This window comes from Athene noctua, chromosome Z (genome assembly GCF_965140245.1).
Source record: "Athene noctua chromosome Z, bAthNoc1.hap1.1, whole genome shotgun sequence".
In the NCBI taxonomy this organism is placed as follows: Eukaryota; Metazoa; Chordata; class Aves; order Strigiformes; family Strigidae; genus Athene; species Athene noctua.
Window position 1 is genome coordinate 48628717 of NC_134077.1, and position 24773 is coordinate 48653489.

Genomic DNA, 24773 nt, shown 5'->3' on the forward strand with positions numbered 1-24773 from the left:
TAAGTGACTGTCAGGGTGGGACGTTGGATGGGGAATTTTACCTACGCGCTGAGCGGGTTTGCTGCTGTCAAGAGCCGAGGGTCAGAGCCTGAGCCCCTTCTCTTCTCCTGGAGGTCCAGCCCCACCACACCAGCTTTAGCGACCTGCTTTCCGCACCTCCGGAAGGCCTCTGCAATGCCAGAATTCTGGACCGCCGGCCATCAGACGGCCAGCCGTCTGCGCCCACTGCCCCGGGGGCGCAGGCAGGTAAAGCCTCTGGGGCGGTGAGGTGACCCCGCCGCCTTCGGAGGGCTCTGGAGCGCTGGCCCCGCCGGGCTCCGCACGGGGAGAGCCCATTCCGCGGGCCAGCCTGGGCCCCATCTCCCGCTGGGGCGCGCAGGGAGGCCGGCGGCGACCCCAAGCCGCGGCCCGCCCCGCTCCCCCGCGGCAGCCCCCGGGCCCGCCCCGCTCCCCACGGGAACCGCCACGCCCGGCCGCTCGGGGCGGGGCGGGCAGGGGGCGCTGCGGCGGCGGCGGCCCGTGACGGCGGTTTGAACGCGCGGCGGCGGCGGCGGAGGAGGAGGGAGGAGCGGGCGGTACATCCACGGGCTGACGGGCAGCGGCAGCCGTTCTCGCCGCCGCCCGGCCTCCTTTGTCCCCTCCCCTCGCCGGCGCGCCCAGCCCAGCCGGCCGCGCGGAGCGGGCCGCCCTGGGGATTCCCTCCCCGCGCCGCCGAGGTCGCCGCCTTCAGCCCCCGACCTCGCCTCGGAGCGCGGCAGCCGGCCGGGAGCGCGGGAGGGAGCCTGCGCCGCGCCCGCCCGCTGCATGTGACCGCCGGGCGGCAGCGGCCTCCTCCGCGGATCTCGTCTGCGTCCTCCTCCGCCCCCAGCGCGGCGGGGAGGGGGCGCGGGGCGCCCGACAGCGGGGCACGGAGGTGCCGGGGCGCGGCGGGCAGACAAAGGAGCGGGCGCCGCCGTGGGCAGCGGTGAGTGTCGGGGGCAGGGGCGCGGGGCTGCCCGCGCTCGCCGCCCTTCTCCGCCGGCGCGCCCGCGGGGCAGGTACCTGCCGGCGGGGCGGGCTGCGCCGCGGCCGCTCGCATCTCCGCGGGGGTACAGGGGCTCGGGCCGCGGCCGGCGGAGGCGGCGGGGCGGGGGCTGCCCCTCTGCCGCCGCCTGAGCCCCCCGGTGTTTTCCGCACCGCCGACCTGGCGGCCGGGCAATGGCGAGCGAGGTGCCCGGGGGCGGCGGGGACCGGGACTGGTCCGGAGGGAGGAGGTGATGCGGGGGGAAGCCCCCGGCCCCGCCGCGGGAGCGGGCAGCGGGCAGCGGGCAGCGGATCCGGTCGGTGCCGCAGGGGCGGCGAGCGATGCTCAGCGATAATCTTGCCTGACACCCGGACAAAAGGGAGCAAGCGACAGATTTTCTAGTGCGCGACAGGAAAAAGACGAAGAGGGCTTATTTTAAATTTTTTGCCCATCTCCTTGGCGGAGCGTTTGGCGGGAGGGCAGGTGTTACTGTGAGCAGGTGGGTGGGCGGCGGGGCCTGGGCTCGGCCTGTGTCGGGCACTGGGCGTGGTGGCGTGCCGAGGATGCATCCTTGAAATGTAAATGCAATTTTGAAAGGTAGAACACTGAATTATTTGAAGGGTGGAAGGGACTATTGCAGATGAAACTGTAGGAAGTGGTCAAGCAAATGAACTAAGTAGCAGTCCAGATAAGCAATGAAATAATTCACTGTATAAATTTTGGTATGGATATAAATTTGTGCGTCAATAGTTGCATCGCTGCTCTCTTAATTTCTTCCATTCGCTTGGACGAGAAACTAGAATCTGTATACAGCTGTCTGATATAGAAAACTGTTCTGCTAACAGGTGATACTACACGCTTTCTGCTTTGAGAAAAGGCTGGTATCCTTTCCACAGCAGATTATCAGTTATTCCGTGTTCAGGAAACTTCATGGTGAAGTTTCTGCATATCTACACCAAAGCTGTGTAGGTCACAAAATGGTATATAGAATATTATAATGCATTTGTACACCAGAAGAATGATGAACTCTGAAATTGTTGTTAGGTGTAGCTTCTCCAGAAATGTTAGAGCAGTGTCGTACATCATTTTTGATTTAAAGACTGTTTTGCTGAGAGATAGTTGACAATTTATGCTGTCATATAGCCAGAAAAATATGAATTATTTTGAAGCTTGCTAGTAATTCTGACCTTACGAGGGTGTCAGAAGTTCTGCTGTGGCTTGTACTGTGGTGGTCTGTGGGAGGCCTTGTGGACATGGTGGCTTGTCACCACAGGGAAAAGACAAATGTTTTGAACATCCCATTATAGTTTCTGCTGTGAAAAGAATGAGTTGTTTTAGAAACAGGAAGGGGATGAGAGAAATTGAGTGTGTGTTCCAAGTGCCTAAATATTTTACTGTGACTTTTTTTTTTTTTTTTTTTTTTTTACGTAGACATCAGAGCTTTCATTGCAGTGATAAAACATTAAAGCAGTGTCGAGAAATCAGATCATGTCCTATGGAGGCATTACGGTAAATAAGAAGTGTTAAATACCTTATTTCGTATTCTTTTCCAACAAGAAATGTAACTGACATTCTCTTACATTTCTAGGAGTAATGGTTTGTGGTGGTGAAATAACGTTAATCAGTGGTGGCTGCTGTAATTTATTGTCCAGTGGGGAGGAGTCTGTGTAACACCTGGTAACTTAAGCAAGACTTTTCAAGCAAAACTTTCCCAAACTCTTTAGATATTTGTGCCAGACCTTTTGACCTTCAAAGGTGGGGTGCGAAGGGGTTTCTTTTTTTGCCTCTTCCATTAGGATTTCTTGCTAGAATTACAATACGCTATTAGAAAAATACTTTTTCTTTATTGACATATGAATTACAAGGAAAACATGTCATTCTATGGTATATGACTGAGGGGGCAGTTTCTTGAAGTTAAATAATTTTTTTCAAACCATTAAGAATAGTGTTGAGGTGTTTGCTTTGCTTAATGTGATTTGTAGACCAACCTTTAGGCATGAAGTATAATGTAGAATTAAGATACCCAGTGACGTAAAAAAAAAAAAAAAAAGGTACTTCCTGGAAGTACCTCTCTTGTAAGTCTGTCTGTTTATTTGATTTTTGGTGACCTTAGCTTGTTGTGGAGTGGCAGATTATATGTAAGTATATCTATTGCTAAAGGAAATCTCTTGCCAGTCTGTTTTGCAAACTGTCATGATTTGTGTTAGCTCTTTGTGCAGAAACCCACTGGGTTCTCATCGGTGTCACTGAGTAATTGTGTAGAACTAAAACATGATTAACTTTCACTTACTTCTGAGTGATAGTTTGACTTTTCCAATTAGCTTTCACCAAGTTATTTGCAACTCTTGATTACACTTGACAGCCTGAGTCCAGGAACTGAGTAATAATTTATCATCAAATTCACTACTGCAACACATGTTTTCACTAGATATAGTTCTAGCTAATATTAAAGACTGTCACCTTATGTAAACGTGTCTGAATGACCCGGTTATCTTTGGTCACCACCTTACTTCTGGGTATCTGTTTCTTGCTATGCACCTCTCTGTGCTCAGAGAAAATGGGTGAAGACTGGTGTGGCCCTTCATAGAGCCTTGCTGTGTCGTATTCATTAAAACGTGTTTGCTAGTAACTACTGTATCTGTTTAATGTTGGTCTTCTTGTGTCTCTTAATATTGGCCTTAATATTAATAAAGCAAATAACTGAGTTTTAAAAGAACTGAGGGTGTTGTGAAAGTGTTAATCACTGGTTTGATACCTTAAAAGTCAGAGGAATGCTTTCTCACATGTGCTGAAGGATTGTGGGGAATTGGCTGGTGTTAATGGCACAAATGTAGCTGGTACATGTATGCCTGTCTTCTACTGCAACTTTATCAATTCTTAGCAGGGTTAACATGAAGGAGCCTTTTTAATATTATAGCTGTTTTGCTAAATTTTGTTTACTGAAACTAAGTATATGTGATGAGGACTGTACAACTAAATTAGTCTTTTCAATAACAAATTTTTTATCAGACTAGATGAAGATGCATTAGAAAAGCAAGGACATGGTGTTTCTTCCTGTAGACAAGCCTGGGAGGAAAACAAAGTGGGAAGAGGGAGGAGGAATTATTTTCTGAAGGATGCTGATTCTGAGGTGGGTGGGTTGCATTCCTTTTTCTTTAAAAAAAGTAAGTAAATCTGAAGAGAGGCTTTTGACTATTCCACCTTCACTTAAAGGTTTCAAGATATTTTGATGAAGTACATCCTGTCTTGGGTGATTAGTGTCTCTTGTATTGCATGACTGGTGACAATGTCAAGAAATAGTGACCAATTCAAGGAACAAGCAGCCTGAAACAAATGAAAGTGGGTAAGAGAGCAATCAAACAGCTGCATTGAACATGTTGAAGCAGGGGCTTCGTGTAAAGAGCAGATTGAAGAGGAAGTTTAGCAGTGAGAAAGCTGGCTGTTAACAAAGAGCGTGTAGGAAATATAGGCTAGTGAGTGTCCTCTTGAGAGGATCTGTTCTCAGTGCCTGTTATATAACTGGGTAACTGCCTGAGGGCTCCTGTGGTCTCTAGTTCAGTGTTTTGGGTGTGGTTAGAAGTGGATGTGTGAGATGCAACTACTAGTCCGAGGGTGTTTCTTGTCCCAAGAGGAACAGAAGTTTCTTTTGCTCACTTCTCAACCCCAAGAGGAAGAGGAGCTCTCTTGACTGTACTGAAGGCACAGTTAAGGGAGTACAGACCTTCTCAGAGCACTCTTCCATCTTCTTTGTCAGTGTCACATTAACAGAAGGGTTTAAGAGGGCGGTGTAAGGAGGAAGACATGAGGTATCAATACACTCATCAGGTTTTGCAGGCGTCTTCCTGGAAACATGACTATACGGTATTAGCTTCCTCTTGCGATTTAGTTAGCTTTCTGTCCAATCAGATTGATAATATTTGTCATGAGATTTCAGGGAGAACTGATACCTTCTCTCTGCGTGTGCAGTGGAGCATCAGAGTGGTACATGGGAAAAAGCAAGCTGCTGACAGTTGCGTTGCCTGAAGAGCTAGGAACTGCTCTTCAGCTTGCTTTAAAGTTATGGCTAAGGAATATTCAACAAACAACTGAAATGGATCTCTGTGGGTTGTGTTCAGTGGATGGCTTACTTATGTGGCTGATGTTGAAAGTATGGTTCACAGTATAAGGCAACATCTAGTAATGTCATAGGTCTATTGGGTTGCAGTTACCTGAGCACTTGATCTGATACTGTGGTTATGAGAAAACTGTCAGCTCAGTCCTTCACTGGACAGAGTCTGAATCGTCTCCCCACCATACATAAATTGTAGCAGAAGTATCATGACCCATGATGAGGTTTGTTTGTACTGCATAAACCATTGCCTCCACTGCCTCTACGTTAGAGGAGAAGTGATGGAACAGAAATCACAATTCATCTTTAGCATAGTAAAGGAGAAACTTTCATCTAAGTGATAAAGGGCTTCTAATGCTGGGAGAAGGTTACACATGGTGATGACCACTCCAATAATTCTTCACAGAAAAGCAGTTACAGTACTTACAGTTGTACTTCAGGCAAGCAGGGATAAAATATTTTACGTATGTCTAACCGTTTAGGCTAAAAGAGAAAGCTATTTGTTTTATCAGTACATAAATCACAGTACAAGGGCAAAGTAATGCATGAACCAAATAACTGATTACAGGCCGCATCATTGTTTGCTGGGTATGTTGGTGTCTTGTGCTTTTTTACAAATTACGGTACAATTTGACTTGCTTTTTTTCTGACTATGCATGCCTTGAACTTTATCAGTTTATACACAGAGTTCACAAATGTTTTCTCAGGAAAACTATCTTTCCACAGAATATGAAGTGTGTTGTCACTAAAACCTTCCCAGTCAAAATTCCAGTTGCCCTCATAGAAGAATTTAGTGTGTCTGTCTTTTGAATGAAGTTGGTGATTTCTATTTTTAAACTTAGTGCCTTTTCTGTTATAAAGTACAGGCTTATCTTTGTATGGGCTTGATACGCTTTCCCCTCACTTCCTTTTTTGGAAGGGATCTTTTGTCATCTTTCTTGGACTCACAGAATTCAGAGACTGTTTAAATCTTGTGCAAAAATGGGACTTCCATTAATTGCAGTTGGCTTTTTCATTGAAACAGTCGTACTAGTAATTATTGAAATACTACATGCAGAAAGCTCTTTGTTACAATTATTGGTTGCTTTTATCTTATGGCTTATGGTCAGTAACTCATGTGCTGACCAATAACATCTCTTTTAATTGGCTCTACATGATGCAGCTATTCTCATCAAACACCAGTTGCTAAAGGAATTCTACTTACTCCTTTAAAGATTCCTGAGAACAATTTTTCATTTGAGCTCAACTACTTATTTCCCTTCTTAACCCTGTGGTATCTTGGCCTGATTTTTCATACTGAAGTCCCTTTTCTAATAAGCTGAGGTTTTTTTAAGGTTTGTTCTGCCTTGAGATAATAAAAATAATTTAAAATTCATGTAAGAATGTAGTTTGAAGTTAAGAGTAGTAGTCCTATTTCACCTGAATTGTATAAATAGATTTTGAGATATGACAGAAACTGTCTTCTCCAGCCGAAAGTGTGTGTAAGTATTGCAGAAGGATTTTGCCTGTTTTTTATTTGGTGATGACGTATCCAATAAGTCAATCTACAGTGGACTGAAAGGTTTAGAAATACCTGTTTTAAGTAACCTCTAATTTTTAAGGGGAGGGACAAGGGAGCAGAGAGTGGTCTTCAAGTAATTGCTTTAGTTTCAGTATTTCATGCACTGTTTGCTCATCAGGGTTTTTTTTTTTTTAGTTGACCTCAAGCATGTGGGGGAATTAATTTATGGAGCTTATGGAAGGCTAAGTCAGTAGCTCCAGTGCATTACTTCTCTTTCTTTTTTTTTGTTGTCCCATCAAAAATTCATCTTACACAAATGTTTAGGTGATCTGCTCGCAGCGGGAGCGTGTCGCTGATCATGTCACTGGTACAGCCAGGGTTTTCTGCGTAATCAAGTCTTCTTATTTCAGTGTTGAAATAGGGACTTTCTCTGAATTCTTACTCTAGGTTTGTCCAGTTCTCTTGCTTGGTGCAATTGTAACTAGTTTTCTGCTAAACTGTCTTGTAATGGGCAAAGCCTTGTAATGCTCTTGAAAAATGTTAGCTGGACTTAAAGACTATGTTGAGGTGAATTTGAAGGGGTGATATGGCAGTGCAGCCACTCTATCGTGAAACATGTGATTGACTCTAATGCAATTTTTCCAGACGGACCATCCCCCAGGGTTCGCAGTTGCCAAGTTTCCTGTGAGGGCTATAAAAGAGGCTGTAAATCCCTGCACTGGTGCCTCTTCTTCACCCATGCATGATTGTTAAGTGGTGTTTCCGCTTACTGCAGGCCTTTCCTGAGAAGTCAGTAGGAGTGGTGAGGGACACCTTTCAGTTTTAAGTGTTTCAAGTTAAATCCTGGTGTCATAGTTTAACCCCAGCTGGGAACTAAACACCATGCAGCTGCTCGCTCACTCACTCCTCTCCCCCACCGTGGTGGGATGCGCAGGAGAATCGGTAAAGAAAAAAGTAAAGCTTGTGGGTTGAGATAAGAACAATTTCTATTTTAATAACGGAAATAAAACAAAATTTAATAATAATAATTATAATGAAAAGGAAGATAAAGAGAGAAATAAAACCCAAGAAAGACAAGTGATGCGCAATGCAATTGTTCACCACCCACTGACCGATGTCCAGCCAGTCCCCAAGCAGTGATCCGCCCCTCCCAGCCGACTCCCCCCAGTTTCTATACTGAGCATGATGTCCTATGGTATGGAATATCCCTTTGGCTGGTTTGGGTCAGCTGTCCTGGCCGTGCTCCCTCCCAGCTTCTTGTGTAACTCCTCACTGGCAGAGCATGGGAAACTGATAAATCCTTGATTTAGCATGAGCACTACTTATCAACAACTAAACCATCAGTGTGTTATCAACATTATTCTCATACTAAATCCCAAATAAGGCACTGTACCAGGTAGTAAGAAGAAAATTAACTCTGTCCCAGCCAAAACCTGGCTATGATGGTGAACCTTTCATTGAGATCCTAAATATATTATAATTATAATTATAATTGTGTCTGTGAAGGAAGTCATCTGGTCTCTTCAGGAATGCATTTGCAAGGGTAACATTGGTCATTGCCTGCAGGTAGCACTTACGATGAAGTTTTGTCCCTTGTATTTCTTCATTAGAAGCATAAATGTGTTAGCTGTGTCCCAAGGTGCTTACAAATTAAAGTATGAGATGTTATCACTGTATATACAGGACAATACAAATAGGGGAGGTTGTGGTGGATTTGTTTAACTTGTTTGACTGGAGCACAAAGAACCAAGAATTGTTGCCTTTGCTCCCAGTCCTGTGCCCTCTATTGTTGTCAGGATATGTATGTATTCACAGTAAGATGATACTCATTTCTTAACTTCTTAAAAAATTCTGTTGAAAATTATAATAAATGAAACTGCATCAAGAATGATCTCACTTGTGGGAAACTTACAACAGGTAGTAGACCTCTTATAGTCCAAACAAGCATGCATTTTAGTGAAATAGTATATCAGTTAAGACTTCCTTTAAAGAAAATACGTTGTTCTGAAGGTAACACTTCCAGATAGCTACTCAGATGTTGACAGAGATAATGGATGATTCTAGATTATGCTTTTTATACTGAATGTATGCTGTCTTTTTTCTCGAACACTTAAACTTTGTTCGCTTTCTTTTAGGGGCAGAAAGCAGAATGTTTCTACAGGTTGAGGTCATATTAAGGTATTTTTGTCAGTGTTCTTTTGTAAAGACAGCTTTATCAAACTATTTGTGGCTTACTGTCTCTTTAAATGTAACTTAATTTGTGTTTCCATCTATTTGAAGATGCTGAGGGCTTTTCAAATCTGTACCGTTCCAGAATCCTAGGCAGCAAATTTTGCAAATCACCATGGTAATATGTGTGTGTGTATGTGGGAGGAAGGCTAAAGTCAGAATCTGCTTTAACAGAATCTGTTAATATTGCATATGATCAGTGCCGCTAGCACTGCTTGTTCTTTGATGTAGATATGTTCTTTGCTTAATTAAAAACAAAGTAATATGATGCGGTTAATACTGCTTATAGTTTGTTTTTTAATCAGGGGTTTTTTTGTGATTCTGAAACTAATGCACTGAAATAATCAGATATAGGGGTAATCATTGAGTCTTCTTTCTGTTCAGGAAATGGCATATAAGAATCTTGAAATCTAGCAAAAAACCTTCAGAACTTCTTTGTTGCCTAAGAACTTACGGATAGCCTTAAAAGCCAGTGTTTTACAACTAGAGCAACATAACAAGGACACTTACTACTGATAGCTCCTGTTCTGGTGATTTCTGTCTCATGTCATTGTGAATATTTAAGGTTCTTGGGTTTGGGTAAGTCTGTCTGGATTCTTTTGTACATGCAGCTGTTGCCTTTGACTACACTTCAGAACTAATTCTGTATCTGTGCTAGTTTAAATAATGAGGGAAAAAAAAGATTTTTAGGAGGAACTGTGTTCTGTTCTAGAGGGCTGAAACAGGTTCTTAATTATCCCTATTCAGTCAGTGCTGACAACAGATAAACTTATAAATTCCTATGAATTTCTAGGAAGACTGGCCATTGCTTTATGCAGGGGACAGAAGTTAAACCTGACATTTTTTGGCTCTTTATTACTGTAGACTAAATAGACTGAAAAAATGGGAGACTTGGATGAAGGATGCTTTATTTTTCTCGTTACTATATTGATTGTCTCAAATTTTAATAAATTGCAGTAACTTACTAGTTTAAAAATACTGTCCCACTGCTATTGAGAATTAAACACATTGATACAGGTTCAAAATACAGAGCAAATTGTAGTGACTTTTGTGTTAGATGGCCTGAGAGAATGGGCTTCTTCACTCTTCCATTGCCTGGATAAACCCTATAGTAAAATCAAGAGGGATGTGGAGTTGAAATGCTCTCTCTGATTCAGAGCTCAGATGAGTCGGGAGGCTGGAGAGCTGCCTGTGCCACCAACAGAGCAGAGTGATTAGCCTGGCGTGACACAAGCACTCAGACTGCCCTGAACTTACACATTCAGCTGTAGTTTTGTGCCATCCGTCTGTACATTAACATCACTTAGTGTGTTTTATTTTTACAATGCTATTTGCTTGTTATGTGCAGTTTGTCATAGTAATAATGCTTATTGCAATGGTATTTTTTTCTTCGAAATGTCATGCTTCCTTTCAAGAGGATTAAGTGTGGAAAGTGGTGACTTTGCCTTAGGAAAACAAGTTGTGTTTTTTCAAGGCTGTTTTTGTGAAGGCTGAACTCCATTGTGTAGGCAGTGGAGCTGTTTGTATAGGTAGTGACTTCCTAGGTCCCTTCTTTGCTTGTTGAAGGAGGAGATGTTTAATGTCCACTAATGGGATCTCTAGTTTTTTAAAAGACCAAACTTTAGGGTCGATATGACTTCAAACAATGACCTATTGTAGTTTTGAGTGGATTTTTTTGTTCTGTTGATTACCTCGGCCTGCCTACTTCTATTATGTACAGGGTTTGTAGTAGCACACAGGTTGATTGTCACCTCTGTGATTTAAAGCAGACAGCTAATTGATTATTCATACTAGATTTTGTAGCATAAATTTAAGTAAATTACATCCTTTATCTGATAAATCAGTTAAGTTTTTCATGTCAGGTTCTCAAAGTCTGTGTTGGCAGGTATGAAAACACAGTACCTGCTTTTGAAAGGCATCCTATTAAAGGTACTTCCCTCCCATAAAAACCCCTGATGATATTAGCCTCTTTCAGCCTTTTCTTTATGAAAAAGGAAAGCCTTTACATACAGTGAAATAGGTCACTGTTAAATTTAGGTTGTGTGGTAATAATATAATCTGAGAAAGAAGTATTAGTACACAGATACTTTCTCCTTCTCGTCATGAAAGGTTTAGCCTCTCCAACACTGTAATACATACTTAGTTTGTCCATCCTAAAAATCCAGTGTGTCTAATTATAGAGTGAAATAATATGATTTCATGGCTTACATAGCTGAATTTCTGTACTTCCAGCCTCTGACCCAGGTATCTTTGAGTTTTCTCCTTAGTGTGTTCGTAGTGTCATCCATTAGTCATTGATGTAGATACACCTGTGTCAATGAGGAGCCGAAGAATTTCCTTAGAACAGAGAACAGGAAAGCTTGATGCCAGCACAGATAAACATGATCTGGAGGTCAACCTTATATGTGTCTGACTCCTAGTAGTTTCCAAGAGGGTTATTTGCTTTTTTTGTTGGTCTGCAGAAATCTCCCCCCTAGAGGTAAATGTAAACATTAAAAAATACTGAAATGTCTTAATGTTGCTGTCTTCTAAGGACTTTGATTTTGAGACTTATATCCTTCTGATAGGAATGGGAGAAACTAAAATGAGCTTTCATGATTCTCTGTGTCTCAGCTTATGTTTAACGTTACACACCTTATCACTCTTTTGATTCCAAATACACACAGCTCTGAACTCATCGACATTTATTAACCCCACGTTCATATGGCTCTATTAAATAATTGGTGTACCCGTTGCAAGCTTCATAATAAAATGATAGAATACGCTCTACTGGGTATCTGTGATTTTCTGTATGTATGTGACTTTGCTATTGACTGGAATGGAAGGATGATTGTAAATCTGTGTGTATATACTCTATATGTATATAGAGACATGAAAATTACTTAGCAGGTGCAAAACTAATCTTTTGGTATTTTTGCCGTTTCTGCTTTTAATAGCTTGCAAAATGATGAAAAAGATGTTCTAATGAAGATAACAAACCCCATAAAGTTTAGATTATAATTTTCTTATGGATAAATTGGTGAAACTGGTGAAGTTCAGTGTTCAGTGTGATTTTTTTTTTTTTTAAATTATTTTTTTAATGCAAAGGCCTGAATGTTTGCAGGCTGTTTAACTCTTCATCTATTGTAAATTCATGGCCTCTTTAGCTTAGAAAATACTTTTCCCTAAGCTTTAAAAATGCATTTGTGTCTTACACTTTACATATATAGTGTTTTCAAGTTCTTTGTGAAATTTCAGTCCGTTCTGTGTAATCAGAAAACAACTTGGAAAATGTTACAGGGCGTCATTAATGATTTTTTTCTCTGTATTTGATACACTTAGTAATAACAGCATTAATTTTCTCAAGTCAGTTAATGATTATGACACTTTTGTAGCTGCCCTGTCAACAGACTTCTTTGGCATTTAAGTTCTTTAAAAGAATATGCATCTCTTCAGTAGAAGTACTGTACTAATAGATATGTTTCACCCTTCTAAGGTAATCTGTATGTTATTTATATTGATTCACGGTTTGTCATCTTTGTTTTCATACACATGTTTTATACTGAACTTCTCAAAAATTATAACATAACTTTTAACCTGTGATGGACTAAGTAAATTAAGAAGTCATCTGAGCACATAATGTCCAGATAATGATGAAATTGCATGCTAATGTTGCAACATCTTCTAGCTGGTTAAATCAGTAATTATTTAGAAATACAGGAAGTATACTGAATTGTTAGCTCTGAAAACAGAGTTTCAGAAGAGCACAATGCTTCAAATTCTCATGAAAATGTTAACACTTAGACAATTGCTATTTATAACTGACATTCTTAATGAATGAGTGATGTGGGCAAGTCTGCAATATGCTGTCGAGACTTCATAGAAAGTGGTTACAGATGGATTAGTAGTGTGACTTGGCAGTACCTGCAAACAACTGTTCTTTCCACGCTGCTGGCTGGTGTTCTATGCCAGTGCGTTTAATAGACTTTCAAGCCAGAAGTCTGCCATTTGTAGAAATGTTTTTGTGAATTAAATTGTCCATTAGAATGTGGGTTTAATCTACAGGCTTCATTCATCTGGGACTCTAAACAGCTGTGACACAATGACTTACAATTACCGGTCCAGATCTCATTTGTGACTGACTTTTTAAAATGTTATTGTACAAGGATGGCTTTCATTGTTCTGTCCTGCTGCTCTTACATCATCATGACCCTAGATTTCTAATGCTACAGATTAGGAAAATGTTATTAATTTACATTCTAGTTAGTCTATTTTTCTTTGAGGGAAGGCGTGGAGGAAGACATTTGCCTTGAAGTCATAAACATAGGTACTATTCTATCTACTGTTACCTCATTTGTATAAATATTGCTACATATTGAAATGACTTATAGAGAACTGCAGTCTCTACACGTTTCTAGGATGTTATGTGTGCTATTAATGGTACTCTGTGCTAACATTTCACGGTGCATAATTGTCTCAGTTTCCTCTCAGTAAAATTTACTAATACCAATCTTTCTCCATTTTGATTTCAGTTGCATTGCATTTGAGTGAGGAGGTCCATGTTTAACTACAGTTAAATTAATTGGTTCTCCTATATGTACATCAGATATGGTTCACAGAGTCTTTAACTAGAAGGTGGCCATCTTTCAGTGAAAATTCAGTTGCAAAATTGACATCTACTCTGAAAATGCACGTTTGCCTTGATGGCTTTAAGGATTTTATATGCCTTCTTACTGAACTTGTTGGGCAACCAGTGCGGTGCCATGTGTTAACAGCTGGTTGCTCAGCTGTTTTGGTTGAGGAACAGCGTATTATGATACAGTTATTTTACCAGGGGAAAGAAAAATTGTCAGAACTCTACCAACAGGGATTCTGAATATAGTTTATGTGGAGCCTGAGCATTATGACATTGGAGTGTTTTCCCTGTGTGTCTCTGCTATTATGTTGATAGCCTCCTGCTTTGCTCTGACTACATGTCCCGTCTTGGGACCTGTAGTCCTCTAGCCCTTCATCAAATAGCACTACACCTTTTATATAGTCTGTAGAGTTTACTGTTCTGTCAATTAAAGTTTACTTTTGTCTCCTCTTCATTATTCTGAGGTAACTAAAGAGTAAAAAGCTATTGTCTGACTCCTTAGCCAAAGGAATGAGACTCAAAATCTTATTTGCTGCTCTCCTTATGTCACTTTCAGGGCTATGCAGTCATCAAATGTTATTTTCTCGAAGGGAAATATATATATATATAGCTGGTTCCTAGTACTGTTCCTCTTAGTAATCCATTGTTGTGAAGTCTTTCTTTTTTGACCACCCAGACTTCTATCCTAACAAAAAAGGTGATCAAAGCTGTCTCTTGACATGTAATGCTGTCCAGACAAGTTTCTCTCTTCCCTCTTTCCCTCCTCAGCATTCTTATCTTGATTTACCATTTTTCTTCATTTGTAGCCTATTTTACTTGCTCTCATCTGCCTCAGATCTTTGTTTCTAGTCAATAAATTTTCTGACAGTCTTTTCTGAAAACTACAGGGTAAAGATCAAAAATACTTAATTTTAGTTTTTAAATCTGGTTTATGTCATCAGTCTGAGGAAGAAAACAGAAGACTCAGTTCCCTAGTTTGTGAGCAAGGAAGGGCTGAAATGTGACAACAAGTCCCCAGTGAAAGCTGGCAAGAAAATGTCTTTCTATGTATTGTGAAAGATAAAACACCAGGGAGCTCAAGTGTAGAAGAGAGTTCATTTTCTTTTTAAAATGAAATCTACAAAACATTGCCCTACCAAAGAGAGGAGATGCATACAATTTAATTTACTATTACTTTTACCTTATTTCACATAAACGTTTGAAGTGTGAACTGGATTGTTTGGACTTTGCAAATTTTCTCACAGCTTCTGTCTCTTCTGAAGCCCATTTTTGATATATGAATGCTGTCGTGACAGTTTGTCATTACAGGTGAATGCTCTCTGAATACAGGGATGTTCTGGTTTGTTGGGGTTTTCTTTCTGAATACAGGTTTAACACCAGTAACTAATCCACTGCTACTTCAACAGCAGATTCTAAAGCAGTGATTCTTGTTGCTCAGAGCCGGCTTTTAATGAATTTGTTTCCTTTCTGTTACTGCCTGCAGTGCTTGTATTCCATTCTTCCTTTTACTGAGAACTGCTGAACTTGGTAGCAGATGTCATGGACAATAATTCAGTAACAGATTTGTTTGCTAACCTCACACGGGTCATGAGACTTCATTTTTAATTGGGCACTTAGTACAAACCAGTTATTTCCTGAACTACCTGGTATTGCCAGTGATCTGAAGGCTGATCAATAAGAAGGATTATCTAACTGATCTTGCACACAAAAATGTTGGCATATACATCTGGTTTAGGGCGTCCCCACCAGCTCCTGATAACATTAGGGTTTGACCTTAGCAAAGGAAGCAGCTAAAATTAAGTAGTTACTGCTTTTGAACCCATGCTGCTTACTTGCTTCCTTGAACTACTACACACACACACATATATATACACACATAAACCATATATATATTTTAAACAGTGTGTAAACATATAAGGATAAGAATACAGAGCACTCGAGAGTGCACAAGTTAGAGAAGGTTTCTTCCAACACAGCAGTGAACAAGATAGCTTCTAATCCTTGAATTCACTCACTAATAGTAGCTCAAGTGTTCTGACATCTGTGGTGCTCTGCAAAGGAAAAGAGTTGGAGAAAGCTCCTGACTCTTGGTAGCCGTTTTCTTTTACTCTTCGTAGCTGTTTTCTTCTCTTCCCGATAACATGAAGTTACATTATATTTGTTATAACTAATTTGTATTAGGAGCTGTAATAGATAGTTACTTATGCCATTTTTTCCCTCTTTCTGTGCTCTTTATAGAGTTGAGGATCTCTTCAGTGAATAACTTAATGCTTAAAGGAAGGACTAGAGTAACTGAAGCTGAAAAATTCAGGTAGGCAATACTGTCAGTTTACTTTTCACTTTAAATGTTGAGGTAAACATAGATGACAGATCTATGAATATTCATTGTGGTACCAAAACCATCAAAGCATGATAAGGATTTTAACCTTAAGTAGATTGGATCTGGTTTCACGGCTCTTCTCATGAATTCTAGGCAGCATTTCAAGTGCCTCCCTGGCCATGACCCCCTGATGAGAAGTCCAGCAGAATTATGATATGCAAATGTCCTTTGTGCTCATAATAAAACCAGATTGGTCAATATTCATATCTAACTCTTACTAACTTTGACGGGAGGTCCAGGTACTTTGTGACCCTCAAGTAATTTAACAAATTATTTTTGATAGCATTAAATTGTCTTGTTGCCCCAACAGAACTAGACTCTGATATTCATGGTATGTGCAGCCACATATACTTTATCTAGATTGATTTCCTTCCCTAATTTTCTTAACAAATATATTCTTGATTAATTTGCTAATTACTTTATGTCAATTTAACATTCCTCTGTTCAAAGTAAGGCTTCTAATTAGATCTCAAATACCCATTTCTTCAATAAGATGACAAACCTCCTTTCGTGTTCTTTGTGTCATACCTTTCATGGCTCTAATAATTTATCTTGCAATTTAATATCATATGCTACTGCTTATGCTGGTTTGCTCAGTTTTGAAGGACACATACAGTTTGACTTTAGTACTTTCTAATTCCCATTAAGTACATGTGTTTTGGTGTGTTAAATAATGTAGATGAACGGCCAGTGTTTTTAATCACCTGAATTAGCCTCCAGCATAATTCTTGGATAGCTCTATTCCTATTCAACTTTACTAAGTGATGTGATTGCAGTGCACTGATGTAAGGTTAATTTATGTGGATTACATGAGTACTGACAGAACAGTGAAACCTTTGAAACTACTGCTTGCTTCTGTGAGCTCATTTCTGTACCGCAACTTTTAATTTTGGAAGTTTGTAAATTCTACTTCAATGTTTTCCTTTACTGTTTCATATTTTACTGTCGTAAAAATCCAAATGAACTGTGGAGTGGGATTCTGTTAGGGAACAGTACTTCAGGAAGCGTGTGTAAAAATCTCTTACCTGTCTTCCTTAGAAGGAGGTGTAACTTGCGGAACACAATTGCACTGTTCTCCATATTGAGAGCAAAGCCTGCAAAACACTGTTTCATTTCTCAGGTACTACATGAAAAATATCTATTTTACCTTATTCTTTCTGCTTCTGAACACTGTTCCTGAAGTCTGTAATTCAAGTAGCAATCAAATTTGATGCTTTACCCTAAAAATACTCAAAGTATGCTGAATTTAATTTTAAAACTGATAAAATTACATTACATTTTCTGTTTCCTTCATTCTCTCTACCTTTCCCCATGTTCCTTTGAGAACTCTGAAGTGTTTTCACTACGACTGACGATACCAGACATGTTTGGTCTTATCCTTCATGTTGTACACTTCCTTTCTATGAACACACCTGTTTTTTTCATCTCTGATTTCACTATTACTTGTAAAAATCTTTCTGCCAGAGAGTGTGGTGAAGGAAGAGTCTGCGCATGAATCTACCCTGGAGAAGTGTGTGACAAAGAGGCGGTTTTATTACTAACATGTGAAACTGAAAGTGTGAGTGGCACCCCAAAGAAGTGGGAGCAGGAGCTGCAGCCTCCCCAGATGGCCCTGTGGCCTGCTTCTTGCTGTTGTGCCTCAGGAGCATCCCCAGACGTTTATACACTCACCCTCTGGAAAAAAACACTTCATTGCAGAATGAGAATGGAGTGTGTGAATGGGAAATTTCTGTCCTTGAGGGTCTGTCAGGAGAGGGGGGAGAGAAGAAGGAAATGGTAATTCTAAATAGGTAATTGCCAATCAGGTGATTTAAAAAATAAATTAAAAAACTACCAACCCCCTGAAAACCTCACAACCCAAACAACCCACCCTGCGGAGATAGGTGGAGAGGGAGAAGAAAAAGCAGGCACTTGGGTAGGAGATGTAGGAGTAATAAAGTCAGGTAAAAGGTGGTGATGTCAGTTTGAAGAAGATTGAGAGGAAAAGAGGAGGAATATTTACTACTGGAAGAGAATAAGGGCTGTACTGCAAGTAGCAGGAGGAGGGCATGGACAGTGATGACAGCTAATGCAGGAAGACAGGACTTCTCCTGCAGCACTGGTGTCAGTCAGTGGTGATACCTCTGGAGCGGGGGGAGGAAGGGAGCAAAGAAAGCTCCACAGTGCAAAAATATGTGTGTTTCATTCTTGTGCCAGAAACGAGTGCAAGTGCAGTGGGTGTTCCCAACCTGCTGGCTGCCCTTTTTCTGCATGCTCCAGGGTTGTCTGCAGGAATCTTCAGTCACAGGTCAAGTAGTACAGCCTTCCTGACTTGCCTTGCTGGCTGCTATGAAATTGATGAATGTAAAATGTCCAGACATCTTATAGTATGTACTATTCTAGACTAAAAATAAAACAAAAAACAACCCATGCTTGAAGTCCTAATATTTTTCTTCATTTCTCTTGTTTTGAGGTTCAAACTGACTGTTAGTAGGACAGTGATACAGGACAGTGTACCAGGGCCATTCCCTGCTGCCTCTTTACCTAGAACCCTGCAACTTTTCTGTCCCCTGCCCCCCTGCAATTGTTTGGTTGAACTTCTGTCTTCATTCACATAACCACATTTCTTGTCGCATGACTTTGACCACATGGTGGGTGGATGTACTCCAGTCATGTGAAGGAGAAGGCATTAAGGCGTGTGGCTGTTCATCATGGTTAGTGTATTCCTCATCTGGTCTCACTATATCCTGAAACATACTTTCTAACTGCTCAGAGCAAACCCAGAACAATTTGGAAGGGAAAAAAAAAAAGTGTTCCTTAGCTTCTCCATTCTAGTACTGCTACTTGTCAATTCATTAAAAGTCTAGAATACTGGGGCGAGGGAGAAGATGGAAAAAATAGTCTCCCTTCCGGAGGTAGTGTCAAAATGGTAGTGAATTTTAGATAAATGCTTTTAAACCAGTAAATGACTTGTTACAAGTAACATTTACTTGTAAGCAGTAAATGTTACTTGTTGTAAGGAAACCCTTACTTCATTCATGTCTAGCACTTAAAAGCTTCTGCAAGACTTCCACAGTACACCCCTGCAGCCAGAAGTCCTAGCCTAAAAACATTAACAGACTATTCATGTTTTGTGTTCCTGTCTGGATACCACCACAGAAAAGCCTGCATGTCTTCAAAATCTGAAATGTCTTGCTTTTGTAGTAGATGGTTTTCAAATTTCGTTGATGGGCTGTCTTTTCTGAGAGAGATTTTCATGGATTTGTTTCCTGTGTAAGCCAGTGTTCAGACTTCATCCACCACGCTTTTCATCGTTTCTGTATGACTAGTTCTCAGTTTAATAATTGATTCACGAAGTTGCAGCAATGGCAAAAAGGGAAGTTTTAGTTCACTTAACTGAAATTTATATGTGCTGTAAATTTTAAGGGCAAAGAAAAAAATTCACTTAAGCTGTTGGATTTTAACATTTTGTTTAATGAAGGACTTCTGTTTTTCAGTTTAGTTTAATTTCAACCTTCAACTCCCAAGTTCTGATCATTGCATTAATCACGTAGGATAACTGAATTAATACAGGTGCAGAACTGTGCTCTTTTCTTACTGCATTTCAGATGCCTGTTTGTACAAATACTCACATTCCATTACTGCTGTCTCTTGTACCGTGTTTGTTTCTGACTGTCCTCCACTTCCTTCATTGTAAACAGGTCAGAATCACTGGGGTGAGGGTGGATTGTGTGACTGATTCAGCTTCTTACATGTGTCTTCCCACATAGGTTTTAAAAGACTATTGTTTTTTATCCTGAAATATTTTGTTTGCATTTTGAAGTAGAACAGAGCTGATATCATTGAACGATATTAATGCAGAAGACCACAGTGCAACTTTTGCTGTTACTTTTTACGGTAGAGTGGAACATGAGGAACAAAGTCACTGAATCTTAGTGCCAATGAAAACCATAAAACAAAAGAAGTCTAGGAATCAAAGACTGTGAATAAGAAAACTGCTGTCACGGAAATCGACTTTCATTACACCTGTCTGTATGAAGAGAATAATAACCACTAAGTAGGATGGGAAGTGTGTTGGATGTATTGGTGGTTGCTTAAATTAGACACTTAAACTCCTTTGTCCTCCTTTGTGGATAAGCCATCCTGCAGCATAATGGGTAAGGGAAGGATGAGGCCCACAAAGAAATGATGCTAGGAAGTACACCTGCATGATGTTCAGTTACAGTAGTTTGAAATGCTTGAATATATACCCTGAGAGATTTTTAATTTCTGACATTTTATATTTAGACTTCTAACTAGATACAGAATGTACTTTATAATAATATTTTAAGTATCTCTAACAGATTGGGAACTTCTGTAAGATTTTTTTTTTTGTTTCTGGAAGTACAGTCATATACCGTAATCTTTTCCTAAAACTGGCTAAGCTTGTGTACAGTATGCATCCTGAAAAACCTGTATGTGCTTCCTGCCCTTTTACACACACTGTAATTTGCAGTCATATTTTTGTTTTTATATGTGATTTTATGCAAGAAAAAAATCCATCATTTTGTAATTAAAGCAGAAAGCCTAAGAAGCCTAAGAGTGTAATTCTGGCTTTTACTACCATGAATAATCATATATCCACAGAAAATGCCCCAAACCCACATAGTGTGTAATGATCAGGACAAAGTGCTGTCTGCATGAGAACACCAAGGACAAATGTACTGAGACTACTTGAATGTTGGTGTCTTATTTTCCGGGAGAGCCCAGACTGGGTGTTAATAGTCCTTGTCACAAATTGTTGTGCTTACTGTCTGTCTTACGTACATCAGATTTGTAGTTACCCTCCAATGTGCAACGCCTAGCCATTCAGAAAAGCTACCAGACTGTGTGCATGTGTTACATAGTCAAATTAGATCACTGTAGGTATAATTAAGGAACCCTAATCTACAGCATGAAATTACTTGAGATATTTAAAATCTAGTAAGCTCAGAGGCGGAGGAGCTCATACAAAGTCTAAGAATCTGATCTTTCCAGCAGGCTGGATGCAAAAGTAAACAAAAATGGAGGAGATCTGTTTCCCTTACCATATCTAAATCTTGTTCTTGAATTCTGGCTGGAACTTCTAACCATGGCACCTGCTCATTTTCTTCAAGAGAAGGAACAGGGTAATATTCTCTCCTATGTTAACGATCTCGTATCAAGAAGCAAAGAAGTAAGAACAAACTTTTTTGCTAATGGCCCAATTTAAGTTTCAGGTTCACCTTTGCCACACAAAAATACCCTTCTACTCTAATCTCTTCTTTTGCACCAACAGTTGCTACAGCAGACCGAAGGACACAGAACGGATTATTTTCTAGCTTTGTTTTTCAACATTATGTACAGTTTAGTAGGTACTCCCTTAATAGGAAAAGCACTTTAAGCTATGTCCCTTGAAAGGGGGATGTGTTCTAGTAAACACTTATTCAGGACTTTGGCACATAGATTCAAAATACTGTCTTGAAAATCTTACTAACAGTCAGCTTTGGATATGCAGATTTCACAGATGTCTTGCTTCCTTTCTATAGTTTCACAGTCACCCAGTCTGCAAGTTTACTTATGTTCAGAATTGTGGTTTGACTTAGCTGTTTGGATGCTACTCTGTGTCCAGGAGAGACTGATCTAGCTTCTTGGAATATGCTTCATTCAAATCGTATTAGGTTTACCACAAGAAACCATTCTGTGATGACATTTTCTTTTTGAAATATAGTGACCAAAGTAATTTCCTACTTGCTCCTGCCTCCTTAAGCACGAGCTAGTAGCTGCAGTATTTTTCAGGAATCTGATTTCTTCTTTTGACTGAGGCAACTCAGAAGTGCATCTTGTCTTTCTTTGTATTGAAATGTTTATCAATCTTTAATCCATCTAGTCTTTCTTGATTCCCTGTTATTAATCCTACCAGGAATGTTATCTGTTACTAAGTAAACTGGGGAGGAAGGGTAAGCAGACCAATATTTCCATTATTCATGTTGTGTAGTAGATCCATGCCTCCCTGGCTGGATTATGTATGACATACCATTCTTTTGAGGCTGGTTTGTTAGACTTCATTCTAAGTATTTGTCAACAGTTATTCTGCCAGTCAAGTTGAGTCAACCAGCTTTAACTGTGAATCATGTTTGGAGGCTGAACTGCATTTGTACATCCTGAGTACATTGGTTCATTTGTGCAGGAGTTTGAAGTAGTAGAAGAGTGGTCTTAAGCCATAACTTCATTAAATCCCGTTGACAGATAGAAGAGAAATGCTGCTTTAGAATTGACTCAGGCTGGAAAATAGTGTGTGGGGGGGGGGGAGCTGCAGTGATTTTACTGGGGGTTTTGTTTGCTTTTTTGTTAATATGAGTGAATTAAAAAGTGAGGATGCTAATGCCAGCATAGCCCCCTTTTAAAGAGTATTCTTTTCAAGTTGATGACAGTATTGTGGGGGAAGATGCTTTTACTGCAGTGAGTTAGAAATGTGAAATCTCAGAGATGAATGTGTAGGTGGTAGTTATTTGCTATACATGTATATGAAAAAATGTTAATTTCCTTATGCAGAAGAGGGAGTGGGGGCCTGCTTGATTTGTAAAACAGCAAGTCAAATCTGTAGCACCTGCTTCTCAAAAATCTGGCAGGCTGTGAGTGGAAACTGTTGGCTACTCGACTCTTCTGAAAATCTTGCTACCTTACTTTCCCGTTGTGTTTTGAGGTGCTTCTAAAATAAGGCTCCTAACTTGAGATGCCACAAGAACCTGGGTTGCTGCTGTATTGAATGTCTTCTGCCTTTTAATGGACGGTGACTTAACAAGTAAATGAAAAGCCACACTGTGACATGAATCTTTGTAGTCTCAGCTGATTTTAAAGCACAGATCCCTAGACTAGTTTGTACAAAGATGTTATTATTTATGTCTTGTAGGGAAAACAAACTCATGGAAGATCGCTGAAATTTCTCATTGTTAACAGAGTTGCAATAGAAGAAAATTATGATTTACTGTCAAAATCTCATTATTTACCTTCAGATAAGCCAGTGTAGAAAACTATTTTGTCAACAAGAGTTCTCCCATAAATAGAATGGTTCTGTTGTTTCTGTACCCTGTTTCTTCTGCTCTCCGTCTACCTCCTCATTATCTCCTGTACTAATCTCCCACTCAGTTACTTAATATTGTATATAAAGTTCAGGCCTGTTTCATGAGTATAGTTTCTTTTGGCTCTGCTCTCCCTTGCTTCTCCTCTCCCTCTCTCCTTCCCCCACTATAACGCTCTAACCTTTCCTGTTAACTTTATGTCTCTTCCCCTTCCTTTCAGCTACTTGTATCTCAGAATAACTACAGTGGCCGTTATTGCTGTGATGATACTGTTAGATGGATCTAGGATTTGAAGGCTACTGGATAACGTTACATTATGGAGTCCTTCGTGGGGTTGCACAGGAGGAAGTGAAGTACTTATGTTTTAAAAGCTTTGGGAAAAGTTGCTAGCTCTGCAAAAACTGACTAGTGCCATTTAAGGATGAGGAGCTTGGCATAAGTCACTAGTGTAGCAGTGGAGGCTCTTGCATGCTCTTTGTTAACCTAATATATTGCATTGCTGTGGCTAGTAACCCCTTGCAAACAGTCATCAGATGCACAGATGTAAACCCTTGTTGCAGAAAAGTCTGACTTTGTTATAGTTTGTTTTGGGACATATAACAAAAGCATGTGCTTGTTCCAGTCTCTAGAGACTGATGTACTTTCATTTCCATCTATGTTTTACAAAGTCACGTAGTGTTTACTTACTGGAAACTTCTACAGTTGAGTAGCACTGCAGCTATTACTAATTTGGTAGTTCAAGCTGACCTCAAGTGTGGAAGTGGTTTTTTGTTTGTTTCACTACTTTTTTCAGATAGCTGAGAATCCTCTAGAAGGAAGATGCATTTTCATATATCCAGAAATAATAGTTTGCTTTGCAGAAACTGATTATATTCTGCAGACATGTTCAGTAACACAGTTATTAATAACAAGCAGTTACAAAAAGAAGACATGCCTATCACTTTGCAAATTAAGAGCAGTAACTTGTCAGAAAAGCCTTATGAAAGGCTTTTCACTATTCACTGTCCTGCTATTAGTATTTGTACATTTTAGAAAGCACTTCATTTTTGAGATATTGCATTTTCAATATTGTAGTAAAATAGGATATTAGTCGAGAAGTGGAAGAAAGTATTTTAGACTGTTTTCGGAATTTACACAAAAATCAAAAACACTTTGTCTCTTTCTCCATCAAAGTACCATTACAGAATTAATGACAGAAAGTTGATGACCGGTATGCGCTGACTGTTATTACTGGTGTTACTAATGTTGTCTAGATTTTGCAAATGTCTGGGATATCAGTATATTGTAAAGCAAGTTAAATCAGCATTTGTTTTGAAGTCTTGTCTCAAATTGAGGGCGATAGCTTTGTGTGCATCGCACTAAAGCAACTGTAATGCCTGAGATGTCTGTGTATATAAAAATGTAATAAACGCAGATACTAGTTAATTTCAGATGTTGAGAAATGGATGTACTAGTGATGTAAAAAGCAGATAAGTCTTTTGACAAGTATCAGCATTATTCACTAAACTGCATATTCAAGAATTGAAGTTATTTCATCACCACTGTGTGTTATTCTGCCACTCCTCTGACTCTTACCCCTCTTTATTCTTCTAGTTATTTCTGGCTTGTGTGTTGCCTAGTGTGGAATACATGTGTTGTTTTATTGTTGCTTTTTTTTTTTTTTTTCCTTAGGATCTAGCAAATATGTGTCTTTAACACAAAATTAACTTCTTCCTACCAGCTGTTCTACCATCTCAATTGGAGAGCTACACAACAGGAGATGGAGAGAGAGGTATGAGATCAGGATTGGTAAAAGAGCAGGTGGAAACAAGTATTAAAATACATAGAATTACAAGTAATCTTAGTACATATACCTTTTTTTGATCTTGTTACATCCCTA

The 24773-nt window shown here is 40.1% G+C and overlaps 1 protein-coding gene across 2 annotated transcripts in view; it reads left to right on the forward strand.

Annotated features, from left to right (window-relative positions):
• The first annotated feature begins 544 nt into the window (after positions 1-544).
• CDC42SE2 (CDC42 small effector 2) overlaps positions 545-24773 on the forward strand; it is an 83343-nt gene continuing 59114 nt past the window's right edge. Inside the window, exons 1-2 of one of the 2 annotated variants that reach the window (XM_074932570.1) lie at positions 545-964; positions 15695-15767. The gene's annotated coding sequence lies outside the window, so the exon portion shown is untranslated. The remainder of the gene's footprint in view (positions 965-15694; positions 15768-24773) is intronic. The other variant, XM_074932569.1, reaches the window with a different exon arrangement.